Genomic DNA, 15,498 nt, shown 5'->3' with positions numbered 1-15,498 from the left:
TCTATGCTCCAGCTTCTCTCCTCCCCATCCTACACCGTCAGCTTCTCTTTTCTAGGCCATCACCAAGAGGAGTATTTCAAGCACACCTGAAGCAGGTCGTTAGTGAACCACCAATTTTGATATTGCAACATTCCTCCAAGGCACCACGCCTCATATACACTCCACATCCACATATATACATCAAATGAACCTTGTGAGGTGAGGAGAAATGTCTTCCTGGATCAAACAATCGCGTGTGATGTACCAAGTACATTCTGCAGGCTCCTAAACATTTCCCTGGCAGGACTATCAGCAGACTCGCCAGCTCATTACAGAATGCTAATTACGTCCAGTCAAGTGACCTGAAATTGCTGAACAGCAATGAGTTATGCACGTTTTCATGGGAAACACCAGAAAGCTAAATCTCTCCACAGTTGGCTTAGAAAAGATTACTTTACAGAGACGTCTGTTCCTTGTCAAAAAACTCCTTCGATTTCTTTCTTTCATGTTGTACACGAACAGATCATTATTGGCTTGAAATTGCAGAATCCATTTCTTCCCCTTAAGAAAATCCATGGTAAGTCTTACTGGGCTAAACTAGCAATTTTAAAAAACTAAATGAAAACAGGCAGAAATAGGTTTCTGAAGATAAACAGAGGTTTAAAAAAGAGTATCAGTTTTAAATTGAAGCAGAAGCGCAGGCACAGAGAGCTGGATTTTTTTAAGTAAAACCAGAAGCTGAAACCCAGTCGTGTACCATGTAGGCTGCTCACCCGCTCCCCCTTCCTACAATTACCTCCCCATTTCCCCATTACTGTGATGCTCACTTGTTGCCTCTTCTCTTTAATGAGGTACCCGTCCCACCAGCAGTTTGTAGCAGCAGCATCCCAATCAGTGCAAGAGGGCAGGAGCTGATCTGCGCGGAGCGCTCTGCCCTCTGCTCAGGGCTGGGTCTCGTGTACATCGTGCAGCGTCCATATCCTCAAGTCCCACTCCCAACGCAGTGTTACTAAAGGGCCAGCACAGAAGCCTGCTTAGATATTAATACAAAAGTCTAAAATTACAGATTCTTCCAGCCACCAGTGGGTTCTTCATTTCTACAGCTCTCCCACAACTTTCTTCAATGGATTGCAAAGCTCTCCTGAAGGAGATAAGTGTCTGTATTTACAAACAGGGGAACTGTGCACAGGAAGAACTGACAGCAGAGCCAGAATAGTGGCCCAGCTCCTGAGTCCCAGGCCAGTGCCAGATATCCCCAGCTATGCTTTTCTTTCAGGAAGCTACTGTGTTCAACTCCCTTTAACTGCTGCAGGGGTGTTTCTGAATGTGCTGGGTTTATATTCAACATCTCCTACCTGAGGAGCAAGCTAGCTTGTGCGTAAAATATCCTAGCATGCACTTCTGATCTGACATCTATAATATGCCGCATGTTTTATGTGAGAGGAGATGAAGAAAAGCTTCAGGATACTATCTGCTTCCACCACACTGCTGAAATGGCAGAGGAGACAGACATGCATGGGGAAGTCGGGAATTGATTCGCAAATGTGTCCTATCTGTTCCAGTTCTGGTCGTATTAACAGCGAGGCTCCTGTGAGTTATCTCTGCCAGGTATGCCCTGTACCAGTTTAGGGAAAGAAAAACTTCATCTCTGACTCCTAAAGAAGCTCCTACCTTACCAACACTGCTGAAACTGCCTGAGACATGTCTGAGCTACAGAGTTTAGGGCTAAATTCACCAATATGGGGACAGCAAGCAGCAGCCACCTCTGAAATCTGCATACTCATCAGGTCTCTTCTTGCCTGGCATTTCGGCTCAGCCCACCTCGAAGGTGCACCTCTGACCACAGCAGTGTTTCTGCTCTGCTCTCCTCACAGCGCGAGCTGTCTGACCCCAGTAGCCCGGAGCTGATCTGGGTGACAAGTGACATTTGACAAAGAGTGACAAGAGAGGACATCTGCAGAGCTAAGGTACGCCAAACAGGGCCCTAAAACACGGGGCCAGGCCCTTACCTGGAATAATAACACTTCGGTTCATGGATATTGATTGCATGAGTTCAGGTTTTGAGGAACAGATTGGGACCACAGCCAAAAAAGTGAAACTCGTGAAGGAATACCAAGAAAGTAGGAACTGCCTTCAGATGCATTCAGTTGGTCCCTACAGTATAGGCAATTGTACGGTGAGCTCCAGACTTCTTTATAAGCTGATTCCACTCAAAAAATAAATAAATACAGTTTAGTCAAATGCGGGGATCGCTGATCTAGAGGGAAGAACGTAGGGCATCCCTGAAAGGAAAGGCACTGTTTGCAGAGTCACTGCTTTCCAGGAGAAGAATTAGGGGGTCAGAGCAGACAAGCAACTTAACATGAGCTCTCAGTGCAATGGGGCCAGCAAAGCCGTACGTCAACAATAAATGGAGAGCTGAAGGAGGAAGGGCACTTAACTTGAGTTGAAACAGTGCATATCCTAACCCAGTTCATCTGCACTCAGCAGCAGGGAGCATTCCCATCGCCAAACGAGCAGCAGACCTAAGAGGGCAGTAACCCCAGCACAGCGAGAGCCCAGAGAGAACATGGGAACACAGCTCTGACGCTTCCAAGCTGGAGAGAATGCAGTGAAAACGGTGAAGATCGCTTTGTATTTTCTGAACTGTCTCAGGAGGGTGGAAGATGGGAAGCAGCAGCACCGTGGGAACATCGTCCAGCTTTGTGAAGAGTAAGAGAGAACGTGTGCCTAACTTTGGCACTCGCGGACTTCTCGTTTCCTCTGCTCCTGCGGTCAGCACAGGGAATCCTCCTGACACTTCAGCTCAGGCGACAGGAAAAGCTCCGAAGCCCTCTGGCATGCACACATCCACATCGGGGTGCAGCGCGAGAAGGAGCCTGAAGGCTCCTGGCTGGAGCCTGGGGAAGCTGCAGGTCCCACTGCACCCACGACACGGGCTCCCCGAATTGCACGGGGCTCAGAGCGGCACAGCGGGTGGATGTCGGATGGCTCTCGGGATTAAGGGAGCTCTGGGCAGGTGCCCAGCCAGTAGAGGCACAGCCAGCACAGCCCACGCTGCTTACTGGTGCAAGTATTTTCTTACACAGCCACCAAAAATTTTTACATCTGCAAGTTAGCAATGGTGAAGCACTTAACAAGCACCTGCTGTGAAGCAGAAAGAGTATCGGCTTTCCCTCCTCCGTGGTGCTGTCTCTGTGTGCCCTGAAAAGCCCCCAGCAATGGTGCAAAATGAACCTGCCGGCACAGCTGGAGGTAGGTGCGTGCAAGTGCATGCAGGATACATATATACGCCGTGCCGGGGAGGGCAGGCTAAGCTATCGATGCTGTGTGCGCATACTAAGTGGAGGCTTTGCAGTGCGAGGGGTCTGTTTGCACAGACAAACACAACAGTCAGATTCAATTATTCCCTGCGGATGGCCCTGGAACAAAACGCTAATGCACCAAACTGGGTTTTAATGAGAGGGTCCCATCCCCGAAGACGTGGTGGTTTGATTTAAATAGCAGAAGAAGCAGAGACAGTTGAATCTGCCCAAATGGAAAATAAATCAGCATCCCTAAAATGTCCAGAATTGCAATATGGTTTCACTTGCCATGTGGTTTTACAATTCCATATTGCAATTGAGACAATCCAGGTTCAGTTCTGGCTCTGCCTCTGATACCTGCTCTGAGCCCCAGGTCATCATCGTGAAAAGGGAGCTCATAGCAGGCCTTCAGGAACATGGTTTTTGCATGTGTCACAGCTAGTTCAAAAGCGTACTGACAATTTAGGGCAACTATACCAATACCGCTCTTTGGATCTTGCTCCAGTCTTAGGGTTTTTTTGCTAGAATAACGAGAATAACATGGCAGCTGAGATAGCCATTACCTGGTATAGGAGCTGTAAAACTAGAAACTTGCCCAGAGTCTTAGGTTTAGGATCTAACATTTCAGCTTGGACCCACCTTTAGTTTAAAGCACCAAGGAAGAAAATTCAGCATTTGATTGAATGCACTGATGTACAGAGCTCTCCTTTCTGGTCGAAGAAAAGCGATTAGCTGCTCTTTCTTCAGGAGGAAAGTGACTGTTCCTAAAGAAGAGATCAGAAATGCCAATGTGCATTTTCTATGGGATTCTGAATTACATTTCACAGCTGAAGATAAAAATTAATGACCTTTGTATTGTGGAGAATGCTCCAACTGGGATCGTTTTTTCTTTTATTTCTTACGCCTTATAACGCAATTTAAGAGTAAAATGTCTTCCCTGATATAATTGTGTTATATCACGATACCAGACGCTCACGGTATGGAGACCAGACAGTAATTTACTCACTAAGGCTCCGATCCAGTTTCCACTGAAATCAACGTAAAGGTTTCCCCTGATTTGAATGGCTATTGACTGGATCAATCTTTTTGTCTTCATAGCTGGAACGCGGCAATTTTCTCTTATTGTTCTGTGACCTTGCTTTCTCATTAAACTTCACTCAAGGGATTCATAAGATACAGAATACTGCATATGGAAGATAACTCGAGAGATTTATTATACCCAGTCATGTCTAAATTGAGCAGTGACAAGCAGGCGAACATACTTCTTTTCCAACCATGCGTCTGTTGGCCACCATGGGAATGTCAAGTTGTACTTTATGCAAGGTAAGACCTCACATATAACATCTCACCCCCCACAGAGTCACGGAAATCTGTGCAATGGGGTAAACTAAGGACGATCTGAATGGTGCCGTTGCTGGGGTTTGCTGACATTGGTTTGAACTGGGCCCTTAAATGCATACAACAAAAGTCGGGCTGTTTGTGCTCTTTTACTGAACTCTGCCAGGTCATCCAGTCTCTTGCTCTCACACACAACCACATCACTGATCCCTTTCATAAACAACCATGATCCACGTTGAACATATTCCCCTTTCAAAAGCTGTTACAGAAGCCTGGCCCTCACTTCTCTAACGCGCAGGAACCCGTGAGTTTCCAGCCTGGATTTATTCACAACCGATGTATACGAGCTACTTCTGTGCAACCCTAGTCCTTTAGCTTAAAAAGTCCTTTTCCTTCCCTCTTATTAACCCCCCTGATATATTTATGGACACTCATATCCCCTTTCCACCTCAGTTTTGCTAGGCTAGGCAAGCCAGGCTATTTTCATTTCCTCTCTAATGATGGCTCTTCACTCTGTTTATAATATTTTGCACTTTGCAGTACTTTAGGGTACTTGCAAAGGTTTAGACAGATTATTATATTTTACAGTCAGATTAGGCCATTATGACCTCCTGAATTACTCTAGGTACAGAACACCACCTGTAATTCCTGCATTTTGGCCATAATTTCAGGTTGAACTAGGGTGCATATTTAACAGACAGCAGAAATACAAATCCGTAATAATCTAATGCATCAAGCCCCAGTTGTGCTCAGGTACCAAAATGATCGGGACTTAGTAAAGGACGTATAGAGGGTAGAGCACTAAAAACCAGAGACCATGAAAAATGCTGCATTGTTTTAACAAATACAGTTCTATGACACAGTGAGCATCACAAAGTGCTTTCAAAGTTAAAGTATAGACTTGTTATTCGTCCAACATTTATAATAACATCAAGCTTTTCTTTACAAGGATGACATCTACAAACAATTCCGCTTGTTTTTGTTTCTGTGCAAATATTTAAAAATCATTCCAGGAGTGCAGAGGGAAGACAAAAAAGGAAGAAAACCCAGAGCTGGAAAGGGAAATTGATTAAAGATAAAAGCAAAGCTAACTTCTTTGAGTTTCTCATCCAAAATGAGACAAATGCTAATCACAGTGGCAACACCAGGGTTTACATATTATTTCATACGCATTAACATAGAGCCAAGAGGTTTTCACATAGCAGAGTATGCTCAGACGGCTGGCCACCAGACCTGCAGCTGGCACGGGTCAGACCCTTACTGGGAGAGCTGGGGCATCCGGAGGGCTCCTGGTCCTTTACTCCCACTCTCTTTACACCTGGCCGTAAGGCTTGATCATACTGCCAAGCGCTGTGCTCGATGCATGACGGCTTTGAAGGAAGGCGAACTATTTGCAGTGAGGTATTAATTTGGTATGAGCGAGCGCAGCACAATCTGTGGCTTAGCTTTAAGGGGTCCTGAGCACCCATGGCTTCTATTAGCTTCCTCTGAAAGCTCGGAGTCTTCAAAAGCAGAGTCAGCATGCCCTTAGGGCCTGATTTTTCCCCAACCCCAGATGTACTGAAAACTAAAGCATAAGGGTTATCAAAGGAGCGTGTGAAAATGTGCTATATTGTATAGCATACATGAAATTAATACTAAATGTGTACGTGGTGCTCCCCGCAGCCGGTCTGCCAGTGAGATACCAACCAGGACAGCTCTACAATTGGAGAAGCAGATGGGCTGTGATATTTTCATTACAAAAAAACAGACGAGGCCTTATTGCTAACAGGCCCATGAACATACGCTTCCCCAGGACTGATGCGTTAGGAGCTAAAAAAGGCAAAGCACTGGATAAACCTGTGAAGGTGCTCTAGTCTGCAAAAGAGGATCTGTGCATATTGGGATTTCTCCTTCATCAGCCATGTAAACAGTGCTGCAGTAAGGAACAAGAGCATTGTTAAGTCAGAATCGAAAGCCTTCCTGCAATGTCTGGATTTAATTTCCAGTAAGACTGCACTTTACAAGAACATTTTTTTCCAGTTTTATTTGATTCTATTTTCCAGACCTTTGTATTTTGACAGAAGGGAGAAAGCAGTCCATAACGTGTTTCAGAACCAGTATAGCCTAAGGATATAAGGTAAGACATAGCTTAAAGATAAGAACTGAAGTATCATTTCTACCACTGCTCCTCTGCAGGCTTTTGCAAATATCATTGCCATTGTCCTGCATATTGCTGAAAACAATGGTGCTTTAAGACCTGACCATCCCTTCTTGCTATCAGCTTAATTAAAAGCTTCATTAAATGAACTGTTTCACTCTGTATTGAAACAAATTAGGAATACTTACATGATCAGTCAGCTGAGCAGCAGATAATGAACAGCTGAGAGACAGTACCGACCTAAATCTGTACAGCTGTTTAAAAGGCATGAGCATGACTATCTTTCAAAATTTGTCATATCCTTGTGAAATAGATAAATATGCTAATAATACGCCCCTCCCACGCCTCGGTTTCCCAACCGCCCGTGTGCGGTCTGCTGCAGCCATACGGATCCCAGGGCAGACGTGAGGGCAGAAAGCAGGGTCTGCCCTTACAGCATCCACTTCGCAGCTCATCTCGCCCAGTGGTGCTGGCAGCAGCACCAGGGAGGTTCACTTTCTACTTGAACTCCTTCCACCAAGTTCCTCTTGACAAACACTGCAGGTGCTTTTTTTCTACAACCAGCTGTGAGGCTGATTTTATTGTTGTCCAGAAAGCGACTGCATTTGCAAAAAAAAACAAAAACAACCAAAAACTTCTGCAAGGACATATCACAGAGGAAGTCCTAGCAGTTTCATAATGCTCATGTAAATGTGCTTTGGCATGAGCGCCTGCACAAGTGACTCATCCAAGCCCCCTCCTGTTTACTGAGCACTCCTGCCACTCACTCAGTCGACAGACTCTCTCTCATGTGACGTATCCATACCACACGATTGTCACCAACAGGCGATGGCCACACAAAGCTGCAATGAAATACTCTCAAGAAACACTAAAACTGAAATTTGTCCGCATAAAAGCCTGTGTGTTCAGTTTGAGTAACAAATTTATCAAGGCTCAAAGCCTTGTGTGAAGACAAAACCAGAGCAACGTTTGCTCGAAGCAGTGGCTTTGACTTAGGTGAGGGATACAGAAGCACAAAGAAGCTACCTGGTCAGCAGAAGACTCTGATTTATGGGCACACTGCCCTAAGCAGTACTTACGTTTCCTGGAAGGATTATCTCCCCCCAACTACCAAAGCAAGCGATATGAGCTGACGTTGCACATGAGAACAGATTCTCTGTATCTGCATACGGATGCATTTGATAATCTTTAACACAAATCTACCCCAGAGACACAGGTGAATAAGAAAGAATTTGAAACAAACACCTTCCTATTTCAGGAAATCAGACTAGAATTCCTCGGAGGGCTTTGAGTTTTCTATTTGTTTTGTTTTGTTTTACAGAGGAAGAAAATCCTTGCTCCCAGGACGAGGACATGCTGTATGCCAAATGTCAGCATGCAGCACACTTTTACAGCCAGCTTCTAAACCCGTGAATAAAGAAAAGGGTTTAGCGGAAATACTGCGAGAAGTTTAACCACAGTGGGCCGAGGTTAGCCTTGGGTAGGTGCAGGCAACTGAGCCGATGCTAATGGACTTGCACCAGGGCTCGGGCTGGCCCAGTGCCTGCAGCTGGCAGAGCTGAAACAGGCAGGCACGGTGCTGGAAGGCTGCAGGCCGGAGGGACTGGACTCTCACCCCTGAATCTGCCAGGACTGCGTTTCACCAGCACGGATCACATCAGTTACCTCGTGAAGGAGCACCTGCAGGTCCGCCCGTGGCCAGCTCCAAGGAAGCTGGATGCCCGTGTTTCACAGGGCAGCGATTACGGGCTGCACTGCTCCAAGCTGGAGGGATGACAACGTGCTCCTCGCTGGCAGAAACCTCAGGCAGGCCTCCTTCAGCACACGGCTCTGAGCTTTGTGTTTTTGTAAGAGGGAGACCACACAGGGATTCTGACATCCTGTAAATGGAAAACTGTAGCTGGTTTCTAAACACGATGAACCCAGCCCTGAGTGCCTCAGCTTCAGCAGGGAATGAACGATCGGGCTGAGGGAAAACAATGCAGAGCATTATCAAATTAATTTCACAGAGCGGATCACGTGGGGTTCCCCAGAGGCCCTCAAACACCCAAACACAATCCGATCGTACAGATCAGCGGCACAATGGCTGTCATCAAGGCTAAATTAACTGGGCCGGCCCGATCCCCTGGTGTAACCCCCAGGTCAGTGGGATCCGGCTGCAGACTGGACAAGTGCAATATTTGACCAACTTCGGCTTTTGCCAATAAAAGGAATTTCCGACCTATGTCTACATGAGTACATTCAGTAATATTGCATGAAATCATGCTCCTGTAAGGAGCTCCACAGGCATAAATTTTACCCATATGGAGTCCCACTGCTTTGAAGTCAATCGGACCTGCCCCATCTCCTTAATGGACTGGCAGTGAGTGGCAGCAGCTGCCCTCCGAACCCGACACACACGGGGACATGTAAACAGTCCCACGCAGACTGCATCTGTAGCACAGTCAAATCAGGAGCGATTTAGGCTACAGTCCTGCACCGGCACATCTAGAAATGTGTCTTTTGAAACATTTGTTGAGATAATGTCCTGAGCAAAGCAGGTTTACCTCAACAGATGGTGAGTACCTTGAGTGTGCACACTGAAATAGTTGAGCACAGCACAGGATCGTGCAATACTGTGGAAACCAACATGACGTGTATGGTAGGGATTAAACTAAAGACATTCAAAGTTAAATGTATGGTGTGCTACCAAGAGCAAAAGATGAAAACTTTCCACCTGCAGCTTCCATGCCTTCATTACAGCCCGAGTTCCCTGCAGATGAGGCGCACGCTCAGCAGGAGCTACACATGCAGCTTGGCAGCCTGCGTTCAAACTTCCCCACGCTTTAAGTTCGTAGACCTGTTGTAATGGAAGGTGCTGCTGACTCACGGCTCAGAAATGCTGGTGATGCAGGAGGGAATCATATGCGACGTAAGAGGTGTGGAGCGGGACGAAGTTCAATAATGCAAAGGGCAAGAACAGGATTTAAAAGCCAGCAGGAATATTGTGGATATCACTGGTTAGCAAGACGAAGATAAAGACTGGGGTTTCTAATTGGATTCACAATCACCTGAGCCATTAACAGGGCATAGTTTCTAAGAGGAAAAATGAAACCACAGCGTGTATGACAACACATTCTTCCAGCAGAGGTAGGAAAGGAAGAATGGTGCTGTGCAGTTCAGTTCTACCTGGGCCCAAAGAGCAATTCAGTCTTGAGTATATTCAGGGAAAAGTTACTCATGCTATCAAGCATTTTATGAATCTCATGAGCTTGGATTGTTTAGCTTAGTAAAACAAAAGGCGAGAGGGGAGATGATTACTGACTATAAATATATCAGGCATAAAGAGCTATTTAGGTTAGAAGAAAGTGTTCATAAAGGAAAAAGGTGATATAAGCTATCTCTGAATAGAATTACAATACGCCTCAGAAAATATTCCTGACCGTCAGAAGGCTGAGTTTATTTAATGTTTTTCCAGTGAGAACAGAGGGATAGGACACGTAGCTGCTCTAAAGGTGGGGCTTTCCAGACACGTTAAGGACTGCACAACATGGTTACTTTCAGGAGCAGGGAGCAGAGTCAGTAGTCCAGAGATTTCATCCCAGTCCTGCATCGCCTCTGTTGCCCTTGAGGCACTGCCTGCTGGTACCTAAAGGGGCCTACAGGAGGGCAGAAGAGGGACTCTGTCAGGGCATGTAGTGACAGGACATGGGAATGGTTTTAAACTGAAAGAGGGAAGGTTTGGATTAGATACAGGGAAAAAACTCTTTACCCAGAGGGTGGTGAGGCCCTGGCACAGGCTGCCCGCAGAAGCTGTGGGTGCCCCATCCCTGGAGGTGCCCAAGGCCAGGCTGGATGGGGCTTTGGGCAGCCTGGGCTGGTGGGAGGTGTCCCTGCCCATGGCAGGGGGTGGAACCGGGTGGGCTGTAAGGCCCCTGCCAACCCAAACCATGCCGTGATTCTGTGATCTCTGGGGGGCCCCTGGGACTCCACAGCCTTGTGGGGAACCAGTGCCACTGGGCTTGGCACTACACAGGGGCAAAATGATAAACTGTTGCTATACCACAGTTTTTCTACATCTTGTCTTACCTGATAGAGCCAAAGGGCATTTATCTAAAAATTAATAAAACAACTTGGCAAAAGATTAAATCAAGACTACAAGATTTGAGGACAGAGGGTTTGGAAGGGAGCAGAGGAAAACAAAAGACTTCAAAAACAGGAGTCTTAACATGGTACAAAAAAAAACCTAAAACAACAACAACCTAAGCAAATAGCCTAGAGAATGAAAAACCACCAGCACACCTTGTGGTAGCACGTTACCACTCGCCAGCTGACTCTGAGTGCTCCTCGCCCACTGCAAATGAGAAGCGAGGCAGCTACACAACCTCCAGCGAGATGCTGGAGAGGAACAGCTGGAGCAGGAACGTCTTATTCCAGCTCGTCTCCAGCCAGGACAATGCATCGGAGTGCAGCCTCCACTGCACAGTGCACCAGGCACCAAGGAGTAACTCCTGAGGCTGTGGTCCCACAACGTAAGCAGTCACACCAGCAGGCTGCAGGCAGCTGCCGCAGGGAGGCTTTCCCGACCCCTATAAATTCCACACGGAATATGTATTTGGGAGTGGGACGCGCAACTTGCATGATGTACTTAGAAAGCCCTAATTAATTTAGTGATCGATGCGCTAAAACTACCGAGTGAAGTTAAGATTTGTTTTAAATTGTTAAATTACATTTGTGAATTAACAGGAGCAGGGCTGAGTAATCACCGCTTCATGTTCATGTATATTTCATCCAGTTCAATTAAATTCTGCTGTACAACGAAGGGGAGAAAATAGCCAGACAAAATGCTATTGCAAGAATCCGGGTGACAAGTAATACAGTTCACAAAAGAGGAAGAAGACTGGCAGGAAAGAAATAAAGAAAATAAGCCTGAGATTTATTAAGGAGGCAAGATTTGTACTACTGCTGGTGGAACTGCCTTGCACTCAGAGCAGAGAAGTATTTGAGGGCTGTCCTCAGGAGCCATTCCTCCCTGCGGAGGAATAAAGTCATGTCTGGAGTGGAAAACAGCACCTGTTGAACAACATACCATGCAGATGCACAAATATTTGGGGAGAGAAGATAAGGAATACTGTAACTAATTGCAATGCTAGAGAGGATTGCGTGCAGACACAAATATAGGGTATCTGGAAGAGTACAGGGAACAACAAGAACTCTTCCTCCTGAGGAGGAAGCTAATCACTGGATCTGGTTTGGGTTTACCTTACTGCCTACCACTACAATAGAGAGAATCAGTGAAAGAACGGTAACAGTAGCATTGGCATCAAGGATTAAAAGGAATCAACTGAACTTTTAGGGCAAAAATATTTTGTTCCGTGTCTCATCAGCAGGTTGCTGAGCTTATTTGTTAGAAGACTGAGGAGGGTAATTTTGGAGGGCAATGGTGGTCGATAGGCCAAAAGTGAATATGGATCCAGATTCTCCTAACTCTTTCTATGAAGAAATTTCTCCACAGACCCTCTCTCGCAGATGTAAAAGCTCAGAGGAATCAATCAATATATTCCTTTTGTTAGTTTCCACCCTACCCCAGCCGTGGCTCCTCAGGTCCCTGTGGTGACGTTGCTTAGTGCCTACTCACACAAAAGCCCAACACATTTTTCTCTGGAGATTTATTCTCCTATGTAATTCACCATGGCAGCAAGAATATAAATTGCTCCAATTTGCAATCTGTCCAAGACTTAGGGGCTGAAAAGCAAAGAGACCTGAGGTATGACATGGATACTGACCATGACAAGACAGCTCGGATATCAGAATTACATCTCACCTTAAAGATAATGACTCCTGTGACATCCTACCTCGTTGGAAGAGGAGCTCGGCACATGAATCATATTTAACACCCTCAATTCTGTCCTGCAGTTCTGGTTCTATCAGATTCTTCTCCACTTCGGAGAACCCAGACAATCATGCCCCAGGCCAAGACCTGCAGAATATTATCACTCCTCTTGAAGCCATGACATAAGGGCAATACTTCTCTGTGCCATCAGCGGAGGTGCTGCTACCATGAATTCCTAGTGCTGCTGGTTTCTCTGCACACACGCTGTCAGATGTATACTGCTGATCTAGCAGCGAGCTCTTCACCTTAGAGAAGTCCACATGAGAAAGACAAAACCTTTTACCCATCCATCTTTCTCAATTTACCAAGCACGCCAAGAGGAAAAGGGAAGCAGTGCTAACTGACCGGAGAGCAGAGGCACGTTGTAACTTTGTGCTGTGCAGGCAGCACAGTCAATTCCTGCAGTAGACACTTATTTGATCAAAAGTGGTTCTGCTGGCAATTTACTTTTGTTGATCCCACAGAAAAAGAGTTTTATTCTGTTTTAAACTTGACTTCTGCTCACTGCCCTCAGGAAAATCAAGGCCAGATAAATGATTTTCAGACAAGACAGTTTCTTTTTTTTCAGATTCAGAAAATGATTTTGTCTTGATGAATAATACAGGCTCTGTTCGTTTAACTTAACTCAGAGCTACAAAGCACCTCTGCTCTCTCCAGGTAACCAAGGACACATGCATTTTTAACACATCTGTCTCAGAATGAGTTTGCAGGGCAGGCAGTCAAAAAAATCCATCCTGTAACTTGGATAATGAGATACGGAGCCAGTCGAAACCACTCAACATGCAGCTCTGTGCTGCCATTTCTGCACATTCGCTGTATAAAGGAGAGCTACACTGTAAAGCATTTATCTTGTGGGAAAATAAAGGGAAAAAAAAAAGAAAAATAAGCAGTTATGTAAAAGTAGTATTTTCAGACACATCACGTATTTCCAGAGCTCCAGAGAAACCTGAGACTTCTCCAGGAAAGTATAAAGAAACATCATTGGTTCCTCTAATAACATCAAAACACAGAAACTGTAACCAGAGAAAGCTACAGTCTCCTCTGAGCTTGCTGGATCTAACATCAATATTGTCTTGACATGATCCTTTCTTGCTCATTTCTAATTCCTTCCTTGTACCCGATGTACCCACGCACCAAATTTCTCCTCCCTGCACTCTAACCACTTGCGTTTTTGACATCACATCCCAGCGTGTTTCTGCATCACTCAGCATCTCCGCCATTTGGTTCCACAGCAAGGCAAATAACCCAGCCCCACATCAAAGCAACAAGTAGGAGCAATCTGAAAACTGCACAGGTTTCAGTAATGGAAGACAGCAAGGAACAAGCAAGGTCTTATTGCCAAACAGTGAGGAAAATTAATGAGGCTTTCAAATGCCCAACTGGCAGTGTTAGTGCGTTAAAAGAATGTAAAAGAGGGGAAAGGACCATCTGCCTGCCAACTATGAATACTCTCTGGCTGGTGCTAAAAACTCCACTGACTGCTGGGCTTGAAATTCAGGTATTAAAGTTTAAGGGATGTGTTCAAGACTTTTATGAAATGAATGTGATTTACACCAAAAGACACAGCCAGTGATGCTTTTTATCCTCTCTTACTTTTACTGGTATTTTTCCTCTAAATGGATTCTCTGGAACTTTGGCCACTGGTAAAATTTCAGGCTTCCAAAAAGGATTATTTTTAATTTACACCAAGTCATAAAGTATATGAAACAGGATGATGTATAATTCCAGATTGCTGCTTGGTCACTGAGCTGAAATAAAAGAAAATGGTAGTCTAATCATCAAACCAAATGATGGCAAGGATAGTCTAAAAAGGAGGGTTTTCCTCTGAAACCATTTGGCTCTATGTCCACATTCAGATCTGATGCAACCAAAAGGAAGGGCTCCTCTAGGATTTGGTGGTAGATGAGCGTATCTTAAGGATAAGGATACACTGATCACCGATATGACATACGGTAACAACAGCACTATCCACAAATATTCAAAAGGTGCAAAAATCTCAGAAGAGTTAGTCAGGAAACAGGAAGGAAACTAAGGAAGGTTTAGGCTATCTGTTAAACAGAGTTCACTGATGGTGAATGTGTACTTTCCCAAGGGAAGCAATAGATGCTCCATCATTTAATGCCAACAAGAGAAAATGCTCTGTAGGGAACAGTCCCCACATTAGCAAGGGATGAACTGGAGAGGCTGTCACCTTTTTTCCAACCCTAATTGGCTTACGATTTACTAATGATTCTTCTTTGGTCAAAAGGCCAATGGACCCCCCACGATTCTGCTTACTAGTCTGCATAAAAACACGTTACACAACGGACAGAGAGAGCAAGTTCTCCCTGTGCTCCATGCGTATCTGTCACCTTGCCATTACTGAAGTCGCATGCAGTGAAGTCTTTTTGCCTGAGGTTGTACTTTCCAACTGATGGTGAGGGTCACTTTAACTACAACTTCTGCTTGCACTTTGCAAAACAGCGGAGCAGTTTTGTCATGTTTCTCTGAAACTCGGTTTGCTTGAAAGCTATGCCTAGATGAAGAAAACAGGCTGTGATTAAGATCTACTGAGATACCTGGGGCAATTCAGGCTCTGTCTACATACACTGTTTGCATTCCTAGCAGCTGTAACACACCTCCAGCTCAGGCTCCAGCTTCAAGACACACTGCACCAGCTACAGACTCAGTGGACTAGAAACCCATTGCACGTCTTTTGCTGCCTCTGGAGGAAGACATGAGACAAACAAAAGGCACCGTGAGCAGTTTTATCTTCCAATGGGACATCAGATATGCTAAGGGAAGTGCCTGAGTTGGAAGAAGCCAGCTATTACAGGTGTACTGCACAGAAAAGCATTTGGAAAAGGGCATTTCACCAAGTGTGG

The 15,498-nt window shown here is 45.4% G+C and overlaps 1 protein-coding gene across 5 annotated transcripts in view; it reads right to left on the bottom strand.

Annotated features, from left to right (window-relative positions):
- Window positions 1-15,498, bottom strand: part of SEMA5B (semaphorin 5B) — a 274,579-nt gene that overhangs the window by 239,842 nt on the left and 19,239 nt on the right. The window contains exon 1 of one of the 5 annotated variants that reach the window (XM_050711568.1): window positions 3,924-3,957. The exons of the other annotated variants lie outside the window; for them this stretch is intronic. The gene's annotated coding sequence lies outside the window, so the exon portion shown is untranslated. Of the gene's footprint in view, window positions 1-3,923; window positions 3,958-15,498 lie in introns of those variants that run through there. 5 annotated transcript variants of the gene reach the window in all.

The sequence above is a fragment of the Cygnus atratus genome, chromosome 6 (genome assembly GCF_013377495.2).
Source record: "Cygnus atratus isolate AKBS03 ecotype Queensland, Australia chromosome 6, CAtr_DNAZoo_HiC_assembly, whole genome shotgun sequence".
Taxonomy (NCBI): Eukaryota; Metazoa; Chordata; class Aves; order Anseriformes; family Anatidae; genus Cygnus; species Cygnus atratus.
Note: the sequence above shows the minus strand (reverse complement) of the source record. Positions and strands in the feature narration are given on the sequence as shown.